Source organism: Capricornis sumatraensis, chromosome 7 (genome assembly GCF_032405125.1).
Source record: "Capricornis sumatraensis isolate serow.1 chromosome 7, serow.2, whole genome shotgun sequence".
Taxonomy (NCBI): Eukaryota; Metazoa; Chordata; class Mammalia; order Artiodactyla; family Bovidae; genus Capricornis; species Capricornis sumatraensis.
Window position 1 is genome coordinate 119,940,054 of NC_091075.1, and position 21,483 is coordinate 119,961,536.

The 21,483-nt window shown below is 52.7% G+C and overlaps 1 pseudogene; it reads left to right on the forward strand.

The window, feature by feature from the left end:
* Positions 1-190: 190 nt before the first annotated feature.
* On the forward strand, positions 191-13,278 carry LOC138081894 (beclin-1-like; annotated as a pseudogene).
* The last annotated feature ends 8,205 nt before the right edge of the window (positions 13,279-21,483 follow it).

The window sequence follows — 21,483 nt, forward strand, 5'->3', positions numbered from 1 at the left end:
TCGCTTCGCACCGAGCAGGGGTCTATTCTCTGTCAAGAGCCCGCATCCCTAGGTAGGAGTGGTCTCCACGAGCGCCCACCACCCTCCTCTCTTCTCGACCCAGCCCCAACTGGCTGGGACCCTTACTCAGGCTGCCAGGCCCTCTGCTCACACAGAGCCCAGGGTGGCTCTGCCAGCACTACCTGGTGTTATGGATGAGATCACGCCCGAGTGTCTGGGCCTCACACAGGTACCCGTGGGCCCAGACAGCAGCGGGGGCCTCTGGCTGAGCGCCGTGCCACCGTCCCTCCTCGAGGTCTGATCCCAACCTCCCTGTGAGCTGAGATGCGATCAAAAAGCTTGGGTTACAGCTGGAGGACTCACCCCAGGTCTGCCTGACTCTCCAGGAGCAGGAGTTCCCTTCACACGAGAAACCGCGTGCAGATGTGTGCATGTGTGTGAGTGCCTATGCTGGGTGTGCACGAGGATGCGCGCGTGCGAGTGTGTGTGTGTGCTCGGGGACTGCAGCGTGGTTAAGGGTAGGAGCTCTGCCCACCAGCGTGCACCTCACTCAGCAAGGTCGGGGGGCTGGTGTTCTGGGCTCGCCTTCTGCAGCAGCGAGAGGGGTGCTGAGCACCCTGGCCAGAGGCGGAAGCGGAGAGGTTTAGCTGGAGACCGAGTCACGGAGGCCGGAGAGAAGGGCCTCGTTTCCCTGTCTTTCTCATGCTGCTGCGTCTATGTCGTTGTCATGCTCATAACCCGGAGGCAGGGCTGTGTGCGCTGAGCTGCTGGAAATGTGTGGACGTGACATGCATGTGTGGGCGTCCATCTGTGCACATGCGTGTGGGAGTGTGACACCAGCGCCTCCGCGGCTGCACCGGCTTGCTCACCTCCGCGGCTGCACCGGCTTGCTCAGCACCAGTCTCCGTTCGGGGGGGCCTTCTGTGTGGGTCCTGGGCGGGTGCCCGGCAGCTGCATCAGCCACAAAGGCCCAGCTGGCCGAGCTTAGGGCGCTGGCCTGGAGCTGCTCTGTCCAGGCTCCACTTCTTCATGCAGCAGAGGCCTTTCAGGGCTGCACTGAGGGCCCCGCTCTCCCAGATTAGGGAGCGTGGCTGCTGCCGGGGGGGGCAGCAAGAGGTGGGGCGGGGGCACAGGTGCCGTGGGTTGGAGCTGCAGAGCTCGGACTGGGGCCCAGGCTGAGGGTCACCTCGCTCTAAATCCAGCCCTGGGAAGCTTCCAGGGCCCCTCCCACCACGAGCTGGAGTCCAGCCCATGCTGGACGTGAGGGCTGTGCCCACGACGAGGTGGCCATCCAGCCAAACGGCCGAGAGGGGCTGGATTTCTGGGGGTGTGTTTCCTGGGCCCTGCGCTCACCCCGCCGGGGGCCACCTTCCGTGTTTCTGCTTTTCCTCTCTCTGCCTCCGCAGGGCTGAGTAAAGGAGGAGTGATTCTCCCCTGCGTCAGGGCAGAGGGCCTGGCGCTGGGCTCGGGGCACTGCTGCTGGAGGGTCTCAGCGAGTCCTCAGGGCAGACCACCCATGCGAGACCCCTGGTGGCAGTGGGTGGGCATGAAGGGGGCCCACAGTGACTTGCTGGTGGGTTTTGCTGCCCCCTGAAGTGCTCATAGGTATGGGAGCTGAGGCATTAGTGCCCTGAGGAGCCCTGGGCACATGGTGTAAGCGCCTGGCCACCTCACCTGCAGGGGGGCTTCTCCCCCCTCACTTCTCAACGCACCCACTGGTGGGTCCCAGGCTCTTGAGCAGCCCCAGGGGTGGACTCGATGCAATTAGATGTTCCATTCAGGGGTGCCTTTAAGCTGTGTAGAGAGATGTGTCTGGGAGGCTCCTGTGGGGTGCACCTGTGAGATGCACCTGTGAGATGCACCTGTGAGATGCTCCTGTGGGGTGCACCTGTGAGATGCACCTGTGGGGTGCACCTGTGAGATGCACCTGTACGGCACACACATGTTGCTGTTCAGGCACTCAGTCGTGTCCGACTCTGTGACCCCATGGACTGCAGCACGCCAGGCTTCCCTGTCCATCACCAACTCCCAGAGCTTGCACAGACTCATGTCCATTGAGTCGGTGATGCCATCCAACTATCTCATCTTCTGTTGTGGCCTTCTCCTCCTGCCCTCAGTCTCTCCCGGGCATCAGGGTCTTTTCCAGTGAGTTGACTCTTCACATCAGGTGGCCAAAGTATTGGAGTTTCAGCTTCAACATCAGTTCTTTCAGTGAATACTCAGAACTGATTTCCTTTAGGATGGACTGGTTGAATCTCCTTGTTGTCTAAGGACTCTCAAGAATCTTCTCCAACACCACAGTTCAAAAGCATCGATTCTTTGGTGCTCAGCCTCCTTTATGGTCCAACTCTCACATCCATACATGACTCCTGGAAAACCATAGCTTTGACTAGGTGGACCTTTGTCAACAATGTGATGACTCTGCTTTTTAATATGCTGTCTAGGTTGGTCATGGTTTTTCTTCCAAGGAACAAGCGTCTTTTAATTTCATGGCTGCAGCCACCATCTGCAGTGATTTTGGAGCCCAGAAAATAAAGCCCCTCACTGTTTCCCTTTTTCCCGTCTATTTTCCATGAAGTGATGGGACTGGATGCTGTGATCTTTGTTTTCTTTGGGTTTCGAGGGTCTGTCAGGCGCAGCAGGTAGCTTCTCCACAGGTGAGCTTGGAGAGAGTCTGAGGAGGTGTGGGACTGCCACTCCACCAGGTTCCCGCTAGCTTTACCTCATCGTAGGGTGGGATTTTATCAGCAAGCCTGCCCAGGGAGCTGTTGACAAGGTGTGTCTGGATAGCTACTGCATGGAGAGAGTTCTGGGTCCTTGTCCCGAACTGTGAGGATGCAATTTCATAAGGAGCAAGTGCCCTGAAATTAAAATGAACCAGGCAAGAGGATGGAAAGGGTGAGGAAATCGGAGTTCGCGTTCAGAAATATCATTTACTCTGTGGTGCAGAAAGCAGACACACCCATGAGGGCCTTGTCCTTCTAGCAGGTGTGTCACTGGAGGGGTGGGGAGAGGTGGTGATGTGGGGGCAGAGGGGAGCTTCAGGGGCTCGGACCCAGGCTGGGGTGGGCCTGCACCCCACCCCCACCCACTGCCTGGCACCAGGGCAGACTGGCCAGCAAGCCTCTTGCTGTGGTGCTTGGGGTGAGAAATGGAACCAGGAGCTGTGTGCTCAGCTGCCATGCACAGGGACAGCTCGCGGGGCAGGGGAGGCGGGGACATGGAGAGGACAGAGGTCACCCTCAGGGGCCTGGAGGGAGCGGGCGCGGAGATGGAAGAGTGGGCAGGTGAGGGAGCCCCTCCGCGTCTGTGCTGGTCGGGGCAGTGGTGTCAGAAGCTGGAGCCCCTTCCCTCCATGCTGCCGTAATCTTCAGAGTAGCATAGACTTGGGTCTTGATGCGCTGGAGCCTGCAGCATGGAGTGGGGACCTACACCCTTCCAGGGGTGGGGCTGGAGGGCGGCCGCATGAGCCGCGTGGTATGCAGAGGGCAGGCACAGCAGCAGGAGGCAGGGTGTGCTTCCTCCGAAGGCGGTCAGGACACCCCAGGCCCTGCCCTGCAGAGTCTGCTGAGCCCCCAGGGAGACTAAGGATGACTGCGGCCCCCTGTGAGCCCACCCCCAGTGGCAGGGGCAGTGGTGGTGCTCATGGAGTGGCTGAGTCTCCGGGTGGGCCAAGGACTGGCCTTCCAGCCTCAGTCACCTGCCAGCTGACCGTGGCTGCAATGTGACCGCAGACAAGACTGGCAGAAGTCCCCGGCTCAGCCCAGCCCAAATGACGGACCCACAGACCATGAGACACGAAGCTGTTTAGGCCACCAAGATTTGGGGCATCTGGTCCTGTCCCACGTGGCTGATTCGCTGAGGAGAGCCCGGGGCAAACACTTCACGGGAGAGACACAGTCCTGGGGCAGCGTACTGGGCAGAGAGCACAGCCTGGTTCACCAGGAGCCAGAGACGCAGCTAGCTGGGCAGGAGGTCCAACCACTCAGGCCCCGGGCCCTGGCACAGCCGAGGAAGGAGGGAGGAGAGGAAGGGGGACATGGTTGTGGCCTTCCCTCCAACCTCCCCTCCCCACTGGCTACGGATTGCCCCACGGGGCATGGGCGCCCCAGCCTGCAGGGGTGGTCACTCAGAAACCCGGGTGGCCTCCTGCCCACCAGGGGGGCAGAAGTGGCAGGAGAAGCAGCCAAGGGGCTCTGTGCCCACCCCCAGTGCCAGGCGGGTGGTCGGGGTTGAGGGGCTGAGGTGGACCGGAGGCAGCACCTGGGGAACAACCCCGGGGCCGCAGTGGGGTCTGAGGCAGTGTTCCCGTGGGTCAGCACCGAACAGGAGGCAGCTCTCCAGCTGACACTGAGCACGTGAGAAGTGACACCGTTGGAGAGCCAGCAACGCCGAGAATCATGCCGCCACCTCCCTGGAGGGGCTGGTGGGTCCAGTGGAGACGCAGCTGCACTTGCTAGAGCCAGACTGTGCCAGCAGCTTTGCCCTTGCTGGCGATGCCACTCCCTGCAGACTGCCTCCTCTGCTCACATGTCCAAGGCAGCAGTTCTGTACCCAGACCCAGGGCACGGGTCTGCCATCAGCTTTTAGGGGCTGCACAGAATTCCGTTCTGTGGAGCTTCCCTGACTCACTTACGTAGCCTCCTGTTCGTGGACACTTAGGGTGTTTCTGTCTGGGTTGTGAGGGGGGTAGATGCTGCAGACGGTGACCGCAGTCGTGACATTGAAAGATGCCTGCCCCTTGGGAGAAGCGCTGTGACCAAGCTAGACAGCACATTCAAAAGCAGAGACATCACTTTGCCAACAAAGGTCCGTCAAGTCAGGGCTATGGTTTTTCCAGTAGTCATGTATGGATGTGAGAGCTGGACCATAAAGAAGGCTGAGCGCCCAAGAATTGATGCTTCTAAACTGTGGTGTTGGAGAAGACTCTTGAGAGTCCCTTGGACTGCAAGGAGATCCAACCAGTCCATCCTTACGGAGATCGGTCCTGAATATTCACTGGAAGGACTGATGCTGAAGCTGAAACTCCAATACTCTGACTATCTGATGTGAAGAACTGACACATTTGAAAAGACCCTGATGCTGGGAAAGATTGAGGGCAGGAAGAGAAGGGACAACAGAGGATGAGATGGCTGGATGGCATCACCAACTCTATGGACATGAGTTTAAGTAAGCTCTGGAAGGGACAGGGAATCCTGGCCGGCTGCAGTCCATGGGGTCATAGAGTTGGACACGACTGAGTGACTGAACTGACCTGACCGAAACGCTGTCTGTTCTCCACCCCAGCCCTGGAACAGCAGAGAGCTTGGATGGAGGGAGCATCACCTTTGCTGCCAGCCCTCCAGAGAAGGCGTGACTTCGGGTGCTGCCAGGTGGCCTTGCCAACAGTGCCTGCCTCCCTGGCCAGAGCTGGGAGCAGCCCACACTCACCCAGACTGTTACCTACATGGATCCAGGGGCAGAGGGCAGAAGAGATGGAATCCTTCAAGCTTACAGAATTTTAATAGCTTCGCTTAACTCAATCAGAAAAGGACCTGTGGCTATGACTGCAACCAAGTGGCATTCCGCCTCCATGGGGCCGGTGGAGGGGTCACAGGAGGGCTTCAGGGGCAGAGAAGTAGGGCAGGCATCCCCCTGGCACCATGGGGCTTGATCTTTTTTAAAGCTGTAAAGAAGGCCCTGGTGGATCAACTTCTGCCTTTTGTTTTTCAGCCTGGAATCTGTGAAAGGGAATCTGTTTGGAAACAGTCTTCACAGTGGTAATTGCTCAGTTGTGTCTGACTCTTTGTGACCCCATGAACTGTGGCCTGCCAGGCTCCTCTGTCCATAGAGTTCTCCAGGCAAGAATACTGGAGTGTGTTGCCATTTCCTCCTCCAGGGGATCTTCCCGACCTAGGGATCGAACCTGGGTCTCTGGCATTGGCAGCAAATTCTTTACTGTCTGAGTCATCAGCAGAGCCCCCTACAGTCTTTACAGATGTAACCCAGTTAAGATGAGCTCTACTGGACTCAGTTCAGTTCAGTCGCTCAGTCGCTCAGTCGTGTCTGACTCTCTGCGACCCCATGGACTGCAGCACGCCAGGCCTCCCCGTCCATCACCAGCTCCTGGAGTTCACTCAAACTCATGTCCATCGAGTCAGCGATGCCATCCAGCCATCTCATCCTCTGTCATCTGCTTCTCCTCCCACCCTCAATCTTTCCCAGCATCAGGATCTTTTCAAATGAGTCAGCTCTTTGCATCAGGTGGCCAAAGTATTGGAGTTTCAGCTTCAACATCAGTCCTTCCAATGAATATTCAGGACTGATTTCCTTTAGGATGGACTGGTTGGATCTCCTTGCAGTCCAAGGGACTCTCAAGAGTCTTCTCCAACACCAGTTGGGGTTCAAAAGCAATAATTCTTTGGTGCTCAGCTTTCTTTAGAGTCCAACTCTCACATTCATACCTGACTACTGGAAAAACCATAGCCTTGACTAGATGGACTTTTGTTGGCAAAGTAATGTCTCTGCTTTTTAATATGCTATCTAGGTTGGTCATAGCTTTTCTTCCAAGGAGCAAGCATCTTTTAATTTCATGGCTGCAGTCACCATCTGCAGAAATTTTGTAGCCCCCCAAAATAAAGTCTGACACTGTTTCCCCATCTATTTGCCATGAAGTAATGGGACCAGATGCCATGATCTTAGTTTTCTGAATGTTGAGCTTTAAGCCAACTTTTTCTCTCTTCTCTTTCACTTTCATCAAGAGGCCCTTTACTTCCTCTTCACTTTCTGCCATAAGGGTGGTGTCATCTATATATCTGAGGTTATTGATACTTCTCCTGGCAATCTTGATTCCAACTTGTGCTTCGACCGGCCCAGCGTTTCTCATGATGGACTCTGCATAGAAGTTAAATGAGCAGGGTGACAATATACAGCCTGTTGATGCCTTTTTACTGGATTAGGTGCTGCTTTATGAGAAAAGGTTCAGAGGAGAAGGACACTCATGGGTGGAACTGGTCTAAACCAGCCACAGCCCCATCCTAGGGCCGGAGGCTGGCAGGGATCAGCTTGGAGCCGCTGACGGCTGCCACTGGTGAGAGGGAGGCAGCCGGGCTGCGCTGGTCAGTCGCGACTCCCTCCTCTCGGGCATACAGTGGCTGCCCGGACCTGGCTGTCCTGGGAAAGGCAAGTGTGAGGGCAGGGTCAAGCCCGCAGGAGGAAAGAGCTGAGAACGTGAAGGGAGCCTGGAGCCCACCCTCCTCAACAGGTGTTGGTTCAGCCCTTTGAGCAGCTTTTCTGAACCTGTAGGGGATGTTCAACTGTTATTGCATGAACCAGGGCTTCCCAGAGAAACAGACCAGTAGGTTCTGTGGCCTGAGTGTGACTCTCAGAGTGGGGCCCACCATGGGAAGTGTCTGCATGAACAGAAAACAAGCTGGAAGGATGGATTCTAACTTCAGAGGGGACGTGAGACTGACTGCAAAAGAAAACTCAGGCGATGGCCACAGGCGCAAGGGCCGAGAGGGCACTGGAAAGTCCTGTGACCAAATACTCTGGCTCAAAGGGTTTGTCTGCCCAGAAGAAACTGTGGCTGCAAGTTAGAGGACATAGGAGTTGGGGAAAATGCCACTGCCAGCGGGGGCATAAGGCAGTGGCTGACGGTCTGGTAAGAGGGCTAAACTTCATCAGCTCTGTCCCTGCAATTGACCTCAGGCAACTGACCTGTGGCTTTGGCTAATGGAATGTGGGAGTGATACCAGGATGCTTGGCCTTCCCCTGTCAACAGAGGCCAGACAAGAAGTTCAGGCAAGGCTTTACTGGGGCCCCTGCTGCAGCAAAGGGGAGAGGAAATAAACAAGCTCTCAGGAAACAGAAATGCAAAGAAGAAGAAGGTTTGTCTGGGGAGGCCTTACAGAGACAGCCGAGAAAAGGAGAGCCGCTGAAGGCAGAGGAAAAGGAAGGGTGAACCCGTCTCAACGCAGAGCTCCAAAGAACAGCGAGCGGACCCAGAAAAGCCTTCCTAAGCGGTCAACACAAAGAGACAGCGGAGAACAACAGAAAGGGAGAGACTAGAGACCTCTTCAGGAAAATGAGAGACACCAAGGGAACATTTTAGGCAGAGATGGGCTCGATAAAGGACAGAAATGGTGTGGACCTAACAGAAGCAGAAGAGATTAAGAAGAGGTGGCAAGAATACACAGAAGAACTCTACAAGAAAGATTTTAATGACCCAGATAACCATGATGGTGTGATCAGTCACCTAGAGCCAGACATTCTGGAGTCTGAAGTCAAGTGGGCCTTAGGAAGCATCACTATGAAAAAAGCTAGCGGAGGTGATGGAATTCCAGTTGAGCTATTTCAAATCCTGAAAGATGATGCTGTGAAAGTGCTGCACTCAATATGCCAGCAAATTTTGGAAACTCAGCTGTGGCCACAGGACTGGAAAAGGTCAGTTTTCATTCCAATCCCAAAGAAAGGCAATGCCAGGGAATGCTCAAACTACCGCACAATTGCAGTCATCTCAAATGTTAGCAAAGTAATGATCAAAATTCTCCAAGTGAGGCTTCAACAGTACATGAGCCGAGAACTTCCAGATGTTCAATTGGATTTAGAAAAGGCAGAGGAACCAGAGTTCAAATTGCCAACATCCACTGGATCATCTAAAAAGCAAGAGAGTTCCAGAAAAACATCTATTTCTGCTTTATTGACTATGCCAAAGCTTTTGACTGTGTGGATCACAACAAACTGGAAAATTCTTAAAGACATGGGAATCCCAGACCACCTTACCTGCCTCTTGAAAAATCTGTATGCAGGTCAAGAGCAACAGTTAGAATTGGACATGGAACAATGGACTCGTTCCAAATTGGGAAAAGAGCACGTCAAGGCTGTATATTGTCACCTTGCTTATTTAACTTCTATGCAGAATACATCATGTGAAATGCCAGGCTTAATGAAGTAGAGGCTGGAATCAAGATTGCTGGGAGAAATATCAATAATCTCAGATATGCAGATGACACCACCCTTATGGCAGAAAGTGAAGAGGAATTAAAGAGCCTCTTGATGAGTGTGAAAGAGGAGAGCGAAAAATCTGGCTTAAAGCTCAACATTCAGAAAACTAAGATCATGGCATCTGGTCCCATCACTTCATGGCAAATAGATGGGGAAACAGTGGAAACAGTGTCTGACTTTATTTTTTGGGGGCTCCAAAACCACTGCAGACAGTGACTGCAGCCATGAAATTAAAAGACGCTTGCTCCTTGAAAGAAAAGCTATGACCAACCTAGACAGAATATTAAAAAGCAGAGACATCACTTTGTTGCCAAACATCCGTCTAGTCAAAGCTGTGGTTTTTCCAGCGGTCATGTATGGATGTGGGAGTTGGACCACAAAAAAGGCTGAGCACCAAAGCATTGATGCTTTTGAACTGTGGTGTTGGAGAAGACTCTTGAGAGTCCCTTGGGCTGCAAGGAGGTCCAACCAGTCCATCCTGAAGGAGATCAGCCCTGAATATTCATTAGAAGGACGGATGCTGAAGCTGAAGCCCTACTACTATGGCCACTTGATGCGAAGAACTGACTCATTGGGAAAGACCCTGATGCTGGGAGGGATTGAGGGCAGAAGCAGAAGGGGACGACAGAGGATGAGATGGCTGGATGGCATCACCAACTCAATGGACATGAGTTTGAGCAAGCTCCGGGGGTTGGTGATGGACAAGGAAGCCTGGCGAGCTGCAGTCCATGGGGACACAAAGAGTCAGACACGACCGAGGAACTGAAACTCAGCGATCTGGCTCACTTTCTCCCTGGGAACAGTTCCCTGGTGAGCCTGCTCCTTGTGTGGGCTGAGGGTAGGGGTGTGTCCGGGGCTGGGCCAGCGGGCGTTGAGGCGGTTTGCCCTTTGGCGATGCTGAGTGCAGGGGGCACATGTGCTCTGTGTTTGCTCTTGACTCTGTTTTTGCTTCTGGCTCTTTAGAAGTGGCAGTTGGATTAAAAAAATTTTTTGTGGTCTTTTGGTAACTTTTGTTCAGAATTTGGAAGGACAGATGCTGAAGCTGAAACTCTAGTACTTTGGCCACCTCATGCAAAGAGTTGACTCATTGGAAAAGACCCTGATGCTGGGAGGGATTGGGGGCAGGAGGAGAAGGGGATGACAGAGGATGAGATGGCTGGATGGCATCACAGACTTGATGGACGTGAGTTTGGGTAAAATCTGGGAGTTGGTGATGGACAGGGAGGCCTGGTGTGCTGCAATTCATGAGGTCGCCAAGAGTCGGACACGACTGAGCGGCTGGACTGACTGTCCAGAATTTGGCCCAGGTGAGCAGGTGTGCCGTTATTTTGGTCCCATGTCTTTTTTTGTATTTTGTTGCTGGAGGAGAGATGTGTGAGCTGTAAGTATGGCAGCCAAGGGGCCCAGGCCCCTGCCTGTCTCAGGAGGAAGCAAGAAAGGCCCTTCTAAACAGTCACGGAGCCCCGCTGCCTTTCACCCCCGTTGCTGAACACATCACATCCCCAGAGGGGCTCTTTGGGTCCTAGAATGAAGAAGGCAGGCGTGCGACTGTGGAGCATGAGAGAGGGCACTGTGGCCGCTGCGAGCACACGCGTCTGAATCTGACCGCTGCTGCGGCACAGCACAGGGTGCTACCTTCTCTTTTGACCGCAGATCAGAGCTGGGTTAGCCTTGCTCCCCAGCTCATGACACAGCATCACCACTGGTCCAAGTCCCTCTTGTATTTTATCTTAGCCACATGTTCTGTTTATCTGCCTATCTACCCACCCACCACCCATCTGCTCCCTCAGCTCCTGTCTCCCAGTTTGAGTACTATCTTCTAGTGTCTTCCATCAGGGAGCACCTTAAAAAGTTATGGGGGCATATATAAAAAAAGAATTTTTTTCAGTGAATTCAAGTTCAAATTAAGGGAATCAATTCACTCATTGTTGATGTAAGCCACTTAGCAATGCTTAAAGGGAAATTAATGCATTAAAAGATTGTATAAGAGCTCCCCCATCCCTGGGATTCTCTAGGCAAGAACACTGGAGTGGGTTGCCATTTCCTTCTCCAATGCATGAAAGTGAAAAGTGAAAGTGAAGTCACTCAGTCATGTCCAACTCTTCGAGATCCCATGGACTGCAGCCCACCAGGCTCCTCCATCCATGGGATTCTTCAGGCAAGAGTACTGGAGTGGGGTGCCATCGCCTTCTCTGATAAGAAAATAAGAAAGTTCTCAAATCAGAACTAGAAGAGAAAGAGCAAACTAAAGCCAAAGTAAGTAGAAAAAAGAGGAGAAAATAAGAGAGCAGAATCAATGAAATATAAAACTGAAAATAAAGAAAATAAATTAGGATGTAATTTCTGGAAATGACCAAAACCTGACAAACCTCTAGCCAAATTGATCAAGGAAAAAGTGCAGTGAAGGCTGGGCGGCGGCAGTCGGGGAAGCCCCGCCTGCAGACAGACCCGAGGCCGAGGCCCTGGCATCCCCGGCATCCCCGCTATAGACTGGACCGGGGTGGAGGGCTCCGGGTCCTGAGGGATGGAGCACCACGCAGGTGACCGTGTGTCAGTGCGGCAGCCAGCCTCTGAAACTGGGCACGAGCTTCAAGATCCTGGACCGGGTCACCATCCCGGAGCTCACAGCTCCATTACTTGGCACAGCCCAGCTGAGACCAGGAGAGACCCAGGAGGAAGAGGCTAACTCAGGAGAAGAGCCATTTATTGGAACTTGCCAGGATGGTGTCTCTCGCAGTCTCATCCCCCCAGCCAGGGTGATGTCCACGGACAGTGCCAGAAGCTTCACTCTGATCGGGGAGGCACCCGACGGTGGCTCCGTGGAGAGCCTCAGCTGAAGACTAAAGGTCACTGGGGGCCTTTCTGACACTATGTCAGGCCAGACAGATGTGGATCACCGTCTGTGGGAGGAATGCACAGACACTCTCTTAGACCAGCTGGACACTCAGCTCCACGCCACTGAAAATGAGTGTCAGAACTGCAAACGCTGTGTGGAGACCTCAGAGCAAATGAGTGAAGACAACAGCGAACAGCTTGGGCTGGAGCTAAAGGAGCTGGCATTAGAGGAGAGAGGCTGATCCAAGAGCTGGAAGACGTGGAAAAAACACCGGAAGATAGTGGCGGAAAATCTCGAGAAGGTCCAGGCTGAGGCTGAGAGGTTGGATCAGGAGGAAGCTCAGTATAAAGGGAATACAGTGAATTTAAAAGACAACAGCTAGAACTGGATAATGAGCTGGAGTGTAGGAAACCAGATGTGTTCCGCCCAGATGCAGCTGGACAAGCTGAAGAAAGCTAACGTCTTTAATGCAACTTTCCACATTTGGCATAGTGGACAGTTTGGTACAATCAATAACTTCAGACTGGGTCGGCTGCCCAGTGTTCCTGTGGAATGGAATGAGATTAATGCTCCTTGGGGCCAGACAGTGTTGCCGCTCCATGCCCTGGCCAATAAGATGGGTCTGAAATTTCAGAGGTGTCGACTTGCTCCCTATGGAAACCATTCATATCTGGAGTCTGACAGACAAATCTAAGGTCAGTATTCCCCAGTGCTGAAGGAACCTAAAGCAGGACCAGAGTGAGCAGAATGGGAGGGACAGTAAGAATGGAAGCAGAAAGATGGAAGAATGGAGCACACGGTGGGGAAGCGGAGAACGGAGTGAAATCCCAGACACTGAGGGGCAGAATGGGTCCAGCACTGCAAGCAAGACCGTGCGGCCGCCTGACCCCTGGAGAAAATGCTGGCTTCGATGGTGTGGGGGGTTTTCTTGGTGCAGAGCTCAAGCCTGCTCTCCAGTCTCAGGGAAGTTTTCCCTTATGTCCTTGAAAGATATAGGAATGCTTTCTTTGGTCAAATTTTGTAGGAGCCCAGAGACAGATGGGCACCTTACTTAAGAGAGTAAGGCTGAGCTGCTTCCATCACCCCAAAGCAAAGCGTCTCTTTTCTTCCGCCTCCCTCCCCTCCCCACGAGGGAGGGGTGCCTGGGAAAAGAGTGCACAGTGCTGCCGCCCTCGCTCACCCTCTGCTCCAGGCTTCTCATCCCTTTGGGTGTGTCTCCTGTCCTTGTACTCCGCAATGACAATGAGGCTCTTGTGACAGCCTTCTTGACACTGGGCTTTCAAGCAAATCCAAAATATACTGCTGTTCCTTGCCAATAGTTAATAGATAAAATGACGTGAATGGTCCCATGACCAAGCCCCTGCCCATTTGCCTGAACTGACTTGACTCAGATCTCAGTTACTAATGAGTTCTGCTGAGTCCACCTGCAGGATGGATGTGGAGAAAGGCAAAACTGAAGACACAGGAGGCAGCGGTGGCTCCCATTACCTCAAAACTCAGCTTCACTCTGAGGAACAGCGGACCAAAGCTCTCAAGTTCATGCTGACGAATCTTAAGTGGGGTCTTGCTTGGGTATCCTCACAGTTTTATAACAAATGACTTTCTTTTTTCCTTAGGAGTTCATTTGCCTTAAAGGCTTTCCATTTTGTTTTGTTTGCAAAAAAAGAAGGTGTTAGATTTGGGTACTATTAGACAGCATATGTTTATAATACCAGAAGAGGAAAAAATCCACAAAAGCCACTTTATTTTAAAATATCGTATAACAGATAGCTTCCGGAACCACGACACGCCATGTATAGCATCTGGTCTTTGTCACAGTTTTGACTCTTAACCCCATGCCTTCCTTTCCCTTTGTTTCCTCAAAACAAATAATTTAAGTTTGCTTTTTTTTTTTTTTAAACTGAGTTGAATTGAGATTGATGTGTTTTCACTGGGGTTTGTCTCTCTCAACTTACTGCATTTAGAATGTGAACTAGAACCGTTTGTCTCCACTCAGAGGACAAGAAGTGTGAGATGCGCAGTCGGAAAAAAAAGTGTGAGATGTGCAGTCGGAAAACATGAGAAAATGAGCCAGGCTGCGGTCACCGTGAGACACGATCAGAAGCTTGAAGCTGAACACTTCTTACCTAGTTCCAGTAGTGAATGCCTGGTCTGCTCTGTGTTAGGAGACATGAAATGGTGTTTGATGCTGTTTAAGACCTTGTGGGGAGATCTAATTATCTGTAATAAGAGATCGACTGCAGTTTGGTGACTGCCCAGAAAAAAAAAGCAGATTATCAATATTAGGAAGGAGAGCAAAGTTCACCGTAGATCCTACAGACATAAAAAAAAATTAAGCCTTTTCCTCCTTCAGCTTTATTGAGATATATTTTATATACAATAAAAATCACAACTTTTAAGGGAATGTTGTGGACAACTTTATGCCAACAAATCTGAAAATTTTATTGTAATAGATGAAAGACACAAATTACTAATGCTTATTCAAGAAAATTATATAACCTTAATAGCCCTACAACCACTTTTAAAAATTCAACTTACAGTTCAAATCATCCCAGAAAGAAAACTTTAACACCATATGGCTTCACAAGTGAATTCTACCAAACACTGAAGGAAGCAAGAATACCAGTTCTACACAGATTCTTCAGAACAGAGAAGGTAAGGGAGTACTTCCCAGCTCATTTAGTGAAGTTATCGTCACTCTGACACGAGACAGGACAAAATATTACAAGGAAGCTAAAAATAATATCCCTTATTAGCCCAGCCACAAAAGTCTTCAGCAAAATAATAGCAAATCACGTGGGTCCAGTAGGAAAAGGAAGGAACCATTATGACCGCTGAGAAAGGCAGTCTTTTAACCTCTGCCTTGGCGGCACAAGAGTGGGCCTCAGGAGCATCTCCTCACCAAGAAGGAAAGAGTTTCAGACTGCACTCTGCTCATCGCTTGAATATTTCCCCCTCTTTCAGGCTCACAGTATGTTCCTTTTTTCGGCCTAACAGTGTGTGCCATGGGCCCCTGCCCAGCCCCGCATCTTTTCCACGCTGGGGAGGCAGGGTCCTGCTGCTGCAGCGCCCGTGGAGTGCGCGCGCTCCGGGCCTCATCGCAACCGCTGGGAAGGGCCCGCTGGCCTCGGGGCTCCAGCACCGGTGCAGCGGCCGTCTTGCGCCCTCACGCCCCCGCGTGAGTGAGGCTGTCCCATCCAGTGCTTGAGTGCTTCGTGTTTTCCCTGGTGATGCCTAAACCAAGGTGTAGTGAGCAGAAGTATTTGTATTCCTGATAATAGGTACCAGATGCTACTTGTGTGAGAAAAACCAAGTGGAATTTCGCTCAGGAATACAACGAATGCAATTCACCACACCAACAGACTGAAGAGGGAAAACCATGCAATAATCTCAGCAAAGACAACAGCAGCAGCAACAAAAAGTGAGGAAACATGTCACTTGTTCATGATTAAAAAAAAATTCTCAGAAAGCTAGAAATAGATTTCAACCCAGTGAAAATTTTCTCCTCAGAAGCTAGAGCATACCTCATACTTAAGGATGAAAGATAAAAACTGATTTCCCACTGAAATCAGGAACAATAGGGACTTCCCTGGCTGTCGAGGGATTAGGACCCTAAGCTTCCACTGGTCAGAGAACTAAGGTCCCACATGCCACGGGGCAGCTAAAAAACCAGGGGTGAGGCAAGGACTGTTTACTCCGATCACTTCTGTTTGCTACTGTGCATAGCAAATAGGGTTAGCCCATACGATAAAGTAAGAAATAGAAAGAAAAGGCATGCAGGTGGGGAAGGAAGCATTAAAGCTGTTTCTACTTACCTGTGATATGATTGCTTACATTCAAAACGTTAAGAAACCTATAAAATAGCTGCTAGTATAAGTCAATTTAGCAAGGTTGCAGGTTTAAAAGGCAACTTAAAAGTCAAATATATCTCCATATCCTTGTAACAAACAATTGGACAACAAAAGGTTATTTAAAGTAATAATTAAAGAAGGATTAAATATATAAAATACTGAAAGGTAAATTTAACAAAACATGTGCAAGTCCTTTATACTGAAAACTATAAAATGTTGAGAGAAATTAATGAAGATCTAAGTAAATGTAGAGATAAACTGTGTTCACGGAGCAGAAGATTCAATATTGCTGACATATCAGTTACGCTCAGATTAACCTATGGGTTCAATGTGATTCCAATCAAAGTCACATGGTCAACATTACTAAGAAGACCGCTGGTAGCACCAAGGTTTGGTGAAGGGATGGCGTGTGGGGAACGTTCATACACGGCACAGGGGAATGCAGGATGGTACAGCCACTGTGTGGAAAACAACTGGTCAGCTTCTTATAGAATTAATATAAACTTAAGACAAAACCTAGAAACTCCACTCCAAGAAAAATTAAAACACACCTTCACAAAAGACTTGTGCATGAACGTTATTTCATAATGCCACATGGACAAACTGAAGTCCATCGTTGTATGAATTATAAACAAATTCTGGTGGAATTCTCGACAATAAAAACTAAGCATTGTCAAGTGAAAGAAACCACACATGAAAGACAATATACTTTATGACTGCAAGTATCTGAAATTTTATACCAAAACTATAGCAAGAGAGAGCAGATGAGCAGCTCTGTAGGGCCTTGAGTGGGGCACAGCATTGCTGAAAAGGGGGCTCTGGGGGTGTTTGGACTATTCCTGTGTCGTGCTGTGGTGGAGACTCATTCCAATGTGTGCAGTTGTCTACAGTCATTGAGTCAAACACTTAAAATCAGAGATTGTTATTGCACATAAATTGTATCTCAACAAAAAGCTGAGCATATATGTTATATTCAGTTCAGTCGCTCAGTCGTGTCCGACTCTTTGCGACCCCATGAACCGCAGCACGCCAGGCCTCCCTGTCCATCACCAACGCCCGGAGTTCACTCAGACTCACGTCCATCGAGTCCGTGATGCCGTCCAGCCATCTCATCCTCAGTCGTCCCCTTCCCCTCCTGCCCCCAATCCCTCCCAGCATCAGAGTCTTTTCCAATGAGTCAACTCTTCTCATGAGGTGGCCAAAGTACTGGAGTTTCAGCTTTAGCATCATTCCCTCCAAAGAAATCCCAGAGCTGATCTCCTTCAGAATGGACTGGTTGGATCTCCTTGCAGTCCAAGGGACTCTCAAGAGTCTTCTCCAACACCACAGTTCAAACGCATCAATTCTTTGGCGCTCAGCCCTCATCACAGTCCAACTCTCACATCCATACATGACCACTGTATATATTATATTACTCATGAGCAAATAAAATCCACCCTTAAGTGCATGAGTGCACAAGCATAAGAAAGTTCACAACAGCTTTATTCATAATATCCCCAACTAGAAACAATCAAATGCTCATCATCAGTAATGTGGATAAACTGTGGCACCTTCACACAATGGCTTAGTACCAGCTTTGACAGAGACAAAGTATAGACACACCAACAGGCATCAAGTTGGATGAAAGAAACAAGATGTGCAACAATCAGCGTTATGATTCCACTTGTATAAAAAAAATAAAAAACGGGCAAAGCCAAACTAAAACGTTCAGGGACGTGTACTTAGGTGACTGAAGTGCAAATAGACACAGGAGGCCGTTCGCTGAGGTCAGCAGGGCCGCTGGGGGAGGGTGAGGTGGGCCGCGTGCTTGAGTCTGCAGCGTCCTGTTTCCTGATTTGGTTGCGAGGACACAGACGCCCATCTATGTCATTAAGCTGCTATGCGCGTGCTTTACGGGTTTCCTGTGGCTCCACTACATTTTGTAAGACAAAAACTTATAAAATAATAAGGTACCTTCTGTGTCTCCAGGAGTTCACAGGCTCTGAGTTAGTGAGACTGCGTTCCTCAGGTGAGCCCTCACCTGTGCAGAGGTGGCTGCACTCCTACCGGAAGATCTATGCTGATCGTCCCTAAAAAAGGGGCTTAGAATTAATAATGAAAGAGAAATCTGAGCTCTTAGCCAGTTAAAAAGGCAAAGGATGAAATATTGGAAGGTAAGGTGAAAGACAAATTAGAAAAAATAATCGGAATTCAGCCAAATGAACTGAAGTAAACATGCAGGAAGCTGAATTTCAAATGCTAGTAAATATGCAAATATTAAAATGAAATTTAACGTTAATACGACAAACACTCTTCACTTGACACGCGCTTACTGCTATAAAAACGTGGCGCTTTGAAAACACTGTCCTCTCTGGCCCTGTGTTTAGAGTGTGGCCGTGATGTGCCCACACAGAGGCACCACAAGGGTCCCTGTGAACTCGCTTGGTATGTGGTAGGGTTTGTGATTCTCAAAATCACTCCGTGCCACCCACCGCTCCCCATGTAGAGTCATTTCTCATGAGGGCACTGCTTCTTTCTGGCATGAGCTCCCTGCCTCAGAGTTCACCCCGGCCCTCAAGTCACCCCCTGGACCCTGCTGTGCCAGGGGCTGTGGTGGGGCACAAGCTTCACAGGTGAGCCTGTTGGGGGCCGGGGGAAAGGACTCTGCCAGGAAGCAGGGGAGGGCCTCTCTGGTGGCTCAGCGGTAAAGCATCCACCTGCCAGTGCAGGGGACATGGGCTCGAGTCCTGGTCTGAGAAGGTCCTACACACCTCGGGACAACACAGCCCGCGAGCCGCAACTACCAGGCCTGAGCCGCAACTGCTGAAGCCCGGGAGCCCTAGGGCCCGTGCTCTGCATCCCAAAACCACGGCAGTGAGCCCCAAACACCACGGCCGGAGAGCAGGCCCCACTTGCAGAACTGCAGAAAGCCCACGAGCAGCAACAAAGACCCAGCACAGCCATTAGAAGAAAGCAGTGGAGTTAACTTTCGAACTACGCATGGGTTGCGGAGGTGAGCGTGGCGCGGCTACAGGGTCCCTGGGAGCCGTGTGTGGCAGGGACTGCAGGCTGCTGTCCCTTCCTCCTGCAGACACAGAGGGGAGACAGACACACTCATCAAGAGAGCTGACCACTGTCTGCATTCCAGCAGAGCAGCCAAAAAAGAGGTGGCCGGCCGGCCATCTGCCAGGCGGTGGGGCGGGAGCCTGAGAGTGTGTTCCACGAGCTCCGTGATGGGGCAGGACCCTCCACCGGCCCCGATCCCTACATGCTTCCAGCCCTCAGCCCAGTCTTCTCACGGCAGTGCGTCTAGAACACCCCACAGAGCCGGGCCTTCTAAGGTCTCCTCACCCTCGGGATGAAGTCCGAACTCGCACAGCTCAAGGCCCGTCATGGCAGGACGCCTGCTGGTCATTCTGCCTGCAGGGCTCCACAGTTCTGCTTCTGGCTCCTGGCCAGAGTGCCCCCCCTCACTGCAGCAGGGAGGTGGGTCCTCGCCATCCTGCGGACCTGTCTGTGTCACCTGGCCCTGTTCTCCTTGTGAGCAAAACTGGACTGACATTAGATGGTGTCACAGGACAGAGCAACCCCAGGTTGGCGGCAGTTCACTCATTCATTCGTCTGCTCACCTGTCTATTCCACATGGCCAGGACGGGGCCTGATGGGGAGTCCTGGTGGGGAGGGGGTGGGGTCAAGCTGGGTATGGACCCTGCTTGCACTGAGCCCCCAATATGGTTGGGAAGACAGACATTTAGACCACTGGGAGATCCTGCCTGTTATGGGGGAATTTTGTCCAGGAGCTGAGGGGCAGGGAGGCAGGGGTGCAGGGAGGAGGGGTGCAGGGAGGAGAGGGTGCAGGGAGGTGGGGGCCGGGGAGGTGAGCAGAGTCTGGATTTGGGGTGGAAAACCTCTGTGAGGATAGCAGGCCCACCTGCCTCAGGGCTCGTTGCCAGGACTAAACAGGAAAGTCTTTGGGGGCACTCTTTCCACTGTTCAAAGGAGGGTGGGCACCCAACAGAAGTTAGGGCAATTAAGGGAGCTGAAGCTAAGGCCTAAGAAAGGGGACAGCAGAAGCCGGCTGAGGATGTGGCCCGGGGAACATAAAGCAGAAACGGGACCAGCATATGCCGAGGGCTTGCTTTGGTAAGAGGCACCACTCATTTAGGGATAGAGCAGCGGCCAGGGGTCGAGTGAAGGGCTGGCAGACACAGGCTCTGGAGGAGAGAGGAGGCCAGATCCTGGAGGAATCCTAAACCACGAGCCTGCCTGGGTCCTCGGACTTGAGAGGCTGCTGCACCGCCGCCTGCAGCTCGCCCAGGCCAACCCAGGCCTCCATCCTGGCGGGGCTCAGGACCAGCCAAGGCAGCTCACTTCCTCCCGCAAAGCCTCATCAATCCGGCTGCCGCAGCACAGCGGAGGCAATGGAGAAGCTGCTCCTTCCTCCACGGAGGTGGCTGCAAACCTCGTCTCCCTGGAAACAGAAATAATCATTGGAAGTCAGCTCATGGCAACTCCGCTCACACGCGTGGGTGCCATGATTATTATACAAGCTGATTTACACACTGTCCTTTAAAACCTATACCCCATAAATGTGAAAGGAGGCTCACTATCCCTACTTTTCTGGCAAGTCGTCATGCATGAGGAGAGGACTGAACGAGGAGGTTCAGCTGATGCTCTAAAATCTGCACTCCCTGCTAAAAATACAGCGAAACCTGCTCCCTCTCCGCACAGCCACCGCCGTTCACGTCCGTCCCACGCAAATGTCCAGAGAGACGCACGAAAGGCCTTCACATATATTCACTGGGCAGATGGTTTCCGTGAAACGTGGGCGAGGGTCCCCTTGCGCGGGCTGCCTGGCGAATGTGGGTGAGGCTTCCTCCAGACGCCAGGGCCCTCTGGGGGCTGGTGCCCCTGCTCACCGGGCACCGCTGGACACTGTGCAGGAAAGGGCCCGACGCTGAGAGCTCCGGGGGAGCCTCCACGGGCCAGAACTTGCCGAGCGGGCGGCAGGAACGGGTGTGTGTTCTCAAAGCACCCCTGCATCTCCCCCGGCCCCTCCTCCCGCATCGCGTTCCCTAGCTGCCGCGCCGCCCGCTTCCCCGGGATCCAGCGCGAAGTTATTTAACGCTGTAATTAGCCGGCAGGGTGAGTCATCGGTCCCAGGCCTCGCTGCAGAAGCGGCAGAGCCGGTGTGGCAAGAACGCGAGGGCGCTCGGCGCGGTGGGACCTCAGAGGGCTTGCCGGAGACGCGCTCCCAGGCCTGGTTTCAGCAGGCTGGGTGCCCGAGAGGCCCGGGCAAGACCATCTCCATGCTCTGCCCGGCCCCACGCCTTCCTCTCCCACCGAGAGCGCCGCGTCGGTCGGAAGGAGGCGATTTCCCCTCCCCCACGCCGCACCCCCAGTCTCCCGCGTTGCTCCCAGGCCGCGAGCCGCCTTCCGATGAATTAACTCACTCGCACCCGCATCTGCGGGGAAGTCCCGCAGGCTCCCTGAGAAGGGCTCGGACGAGACTCCTCCAGGGCTCCCCGGGGCCGCGCCCCCCACGCCCCCCGCACTGGGGCCCGCGCTCCCCGGCGGCGCCCGAGGGTCCCGGCACCCGAGCGCCTCCTCCGAGCCCTCCCCTCCGCCCCGCAGCCGGACTCCCGCCCTCCTCCCGCGAGGAGGCGGCTCATCCCTGCCCGGGCTCCTCTCCTCTTTCCCCCCCTCCCGCCGCCCCCGCACGGAAACCCCTGCTGCGGGGTCTTCCTTCTTCCCTCCGCCCCGGACGCGCCCCTCCCCGCCCACCCTCAGGCTTGCCCGCTAGCCCTCAGCACGAGGGGCCTCTGTTCCCGC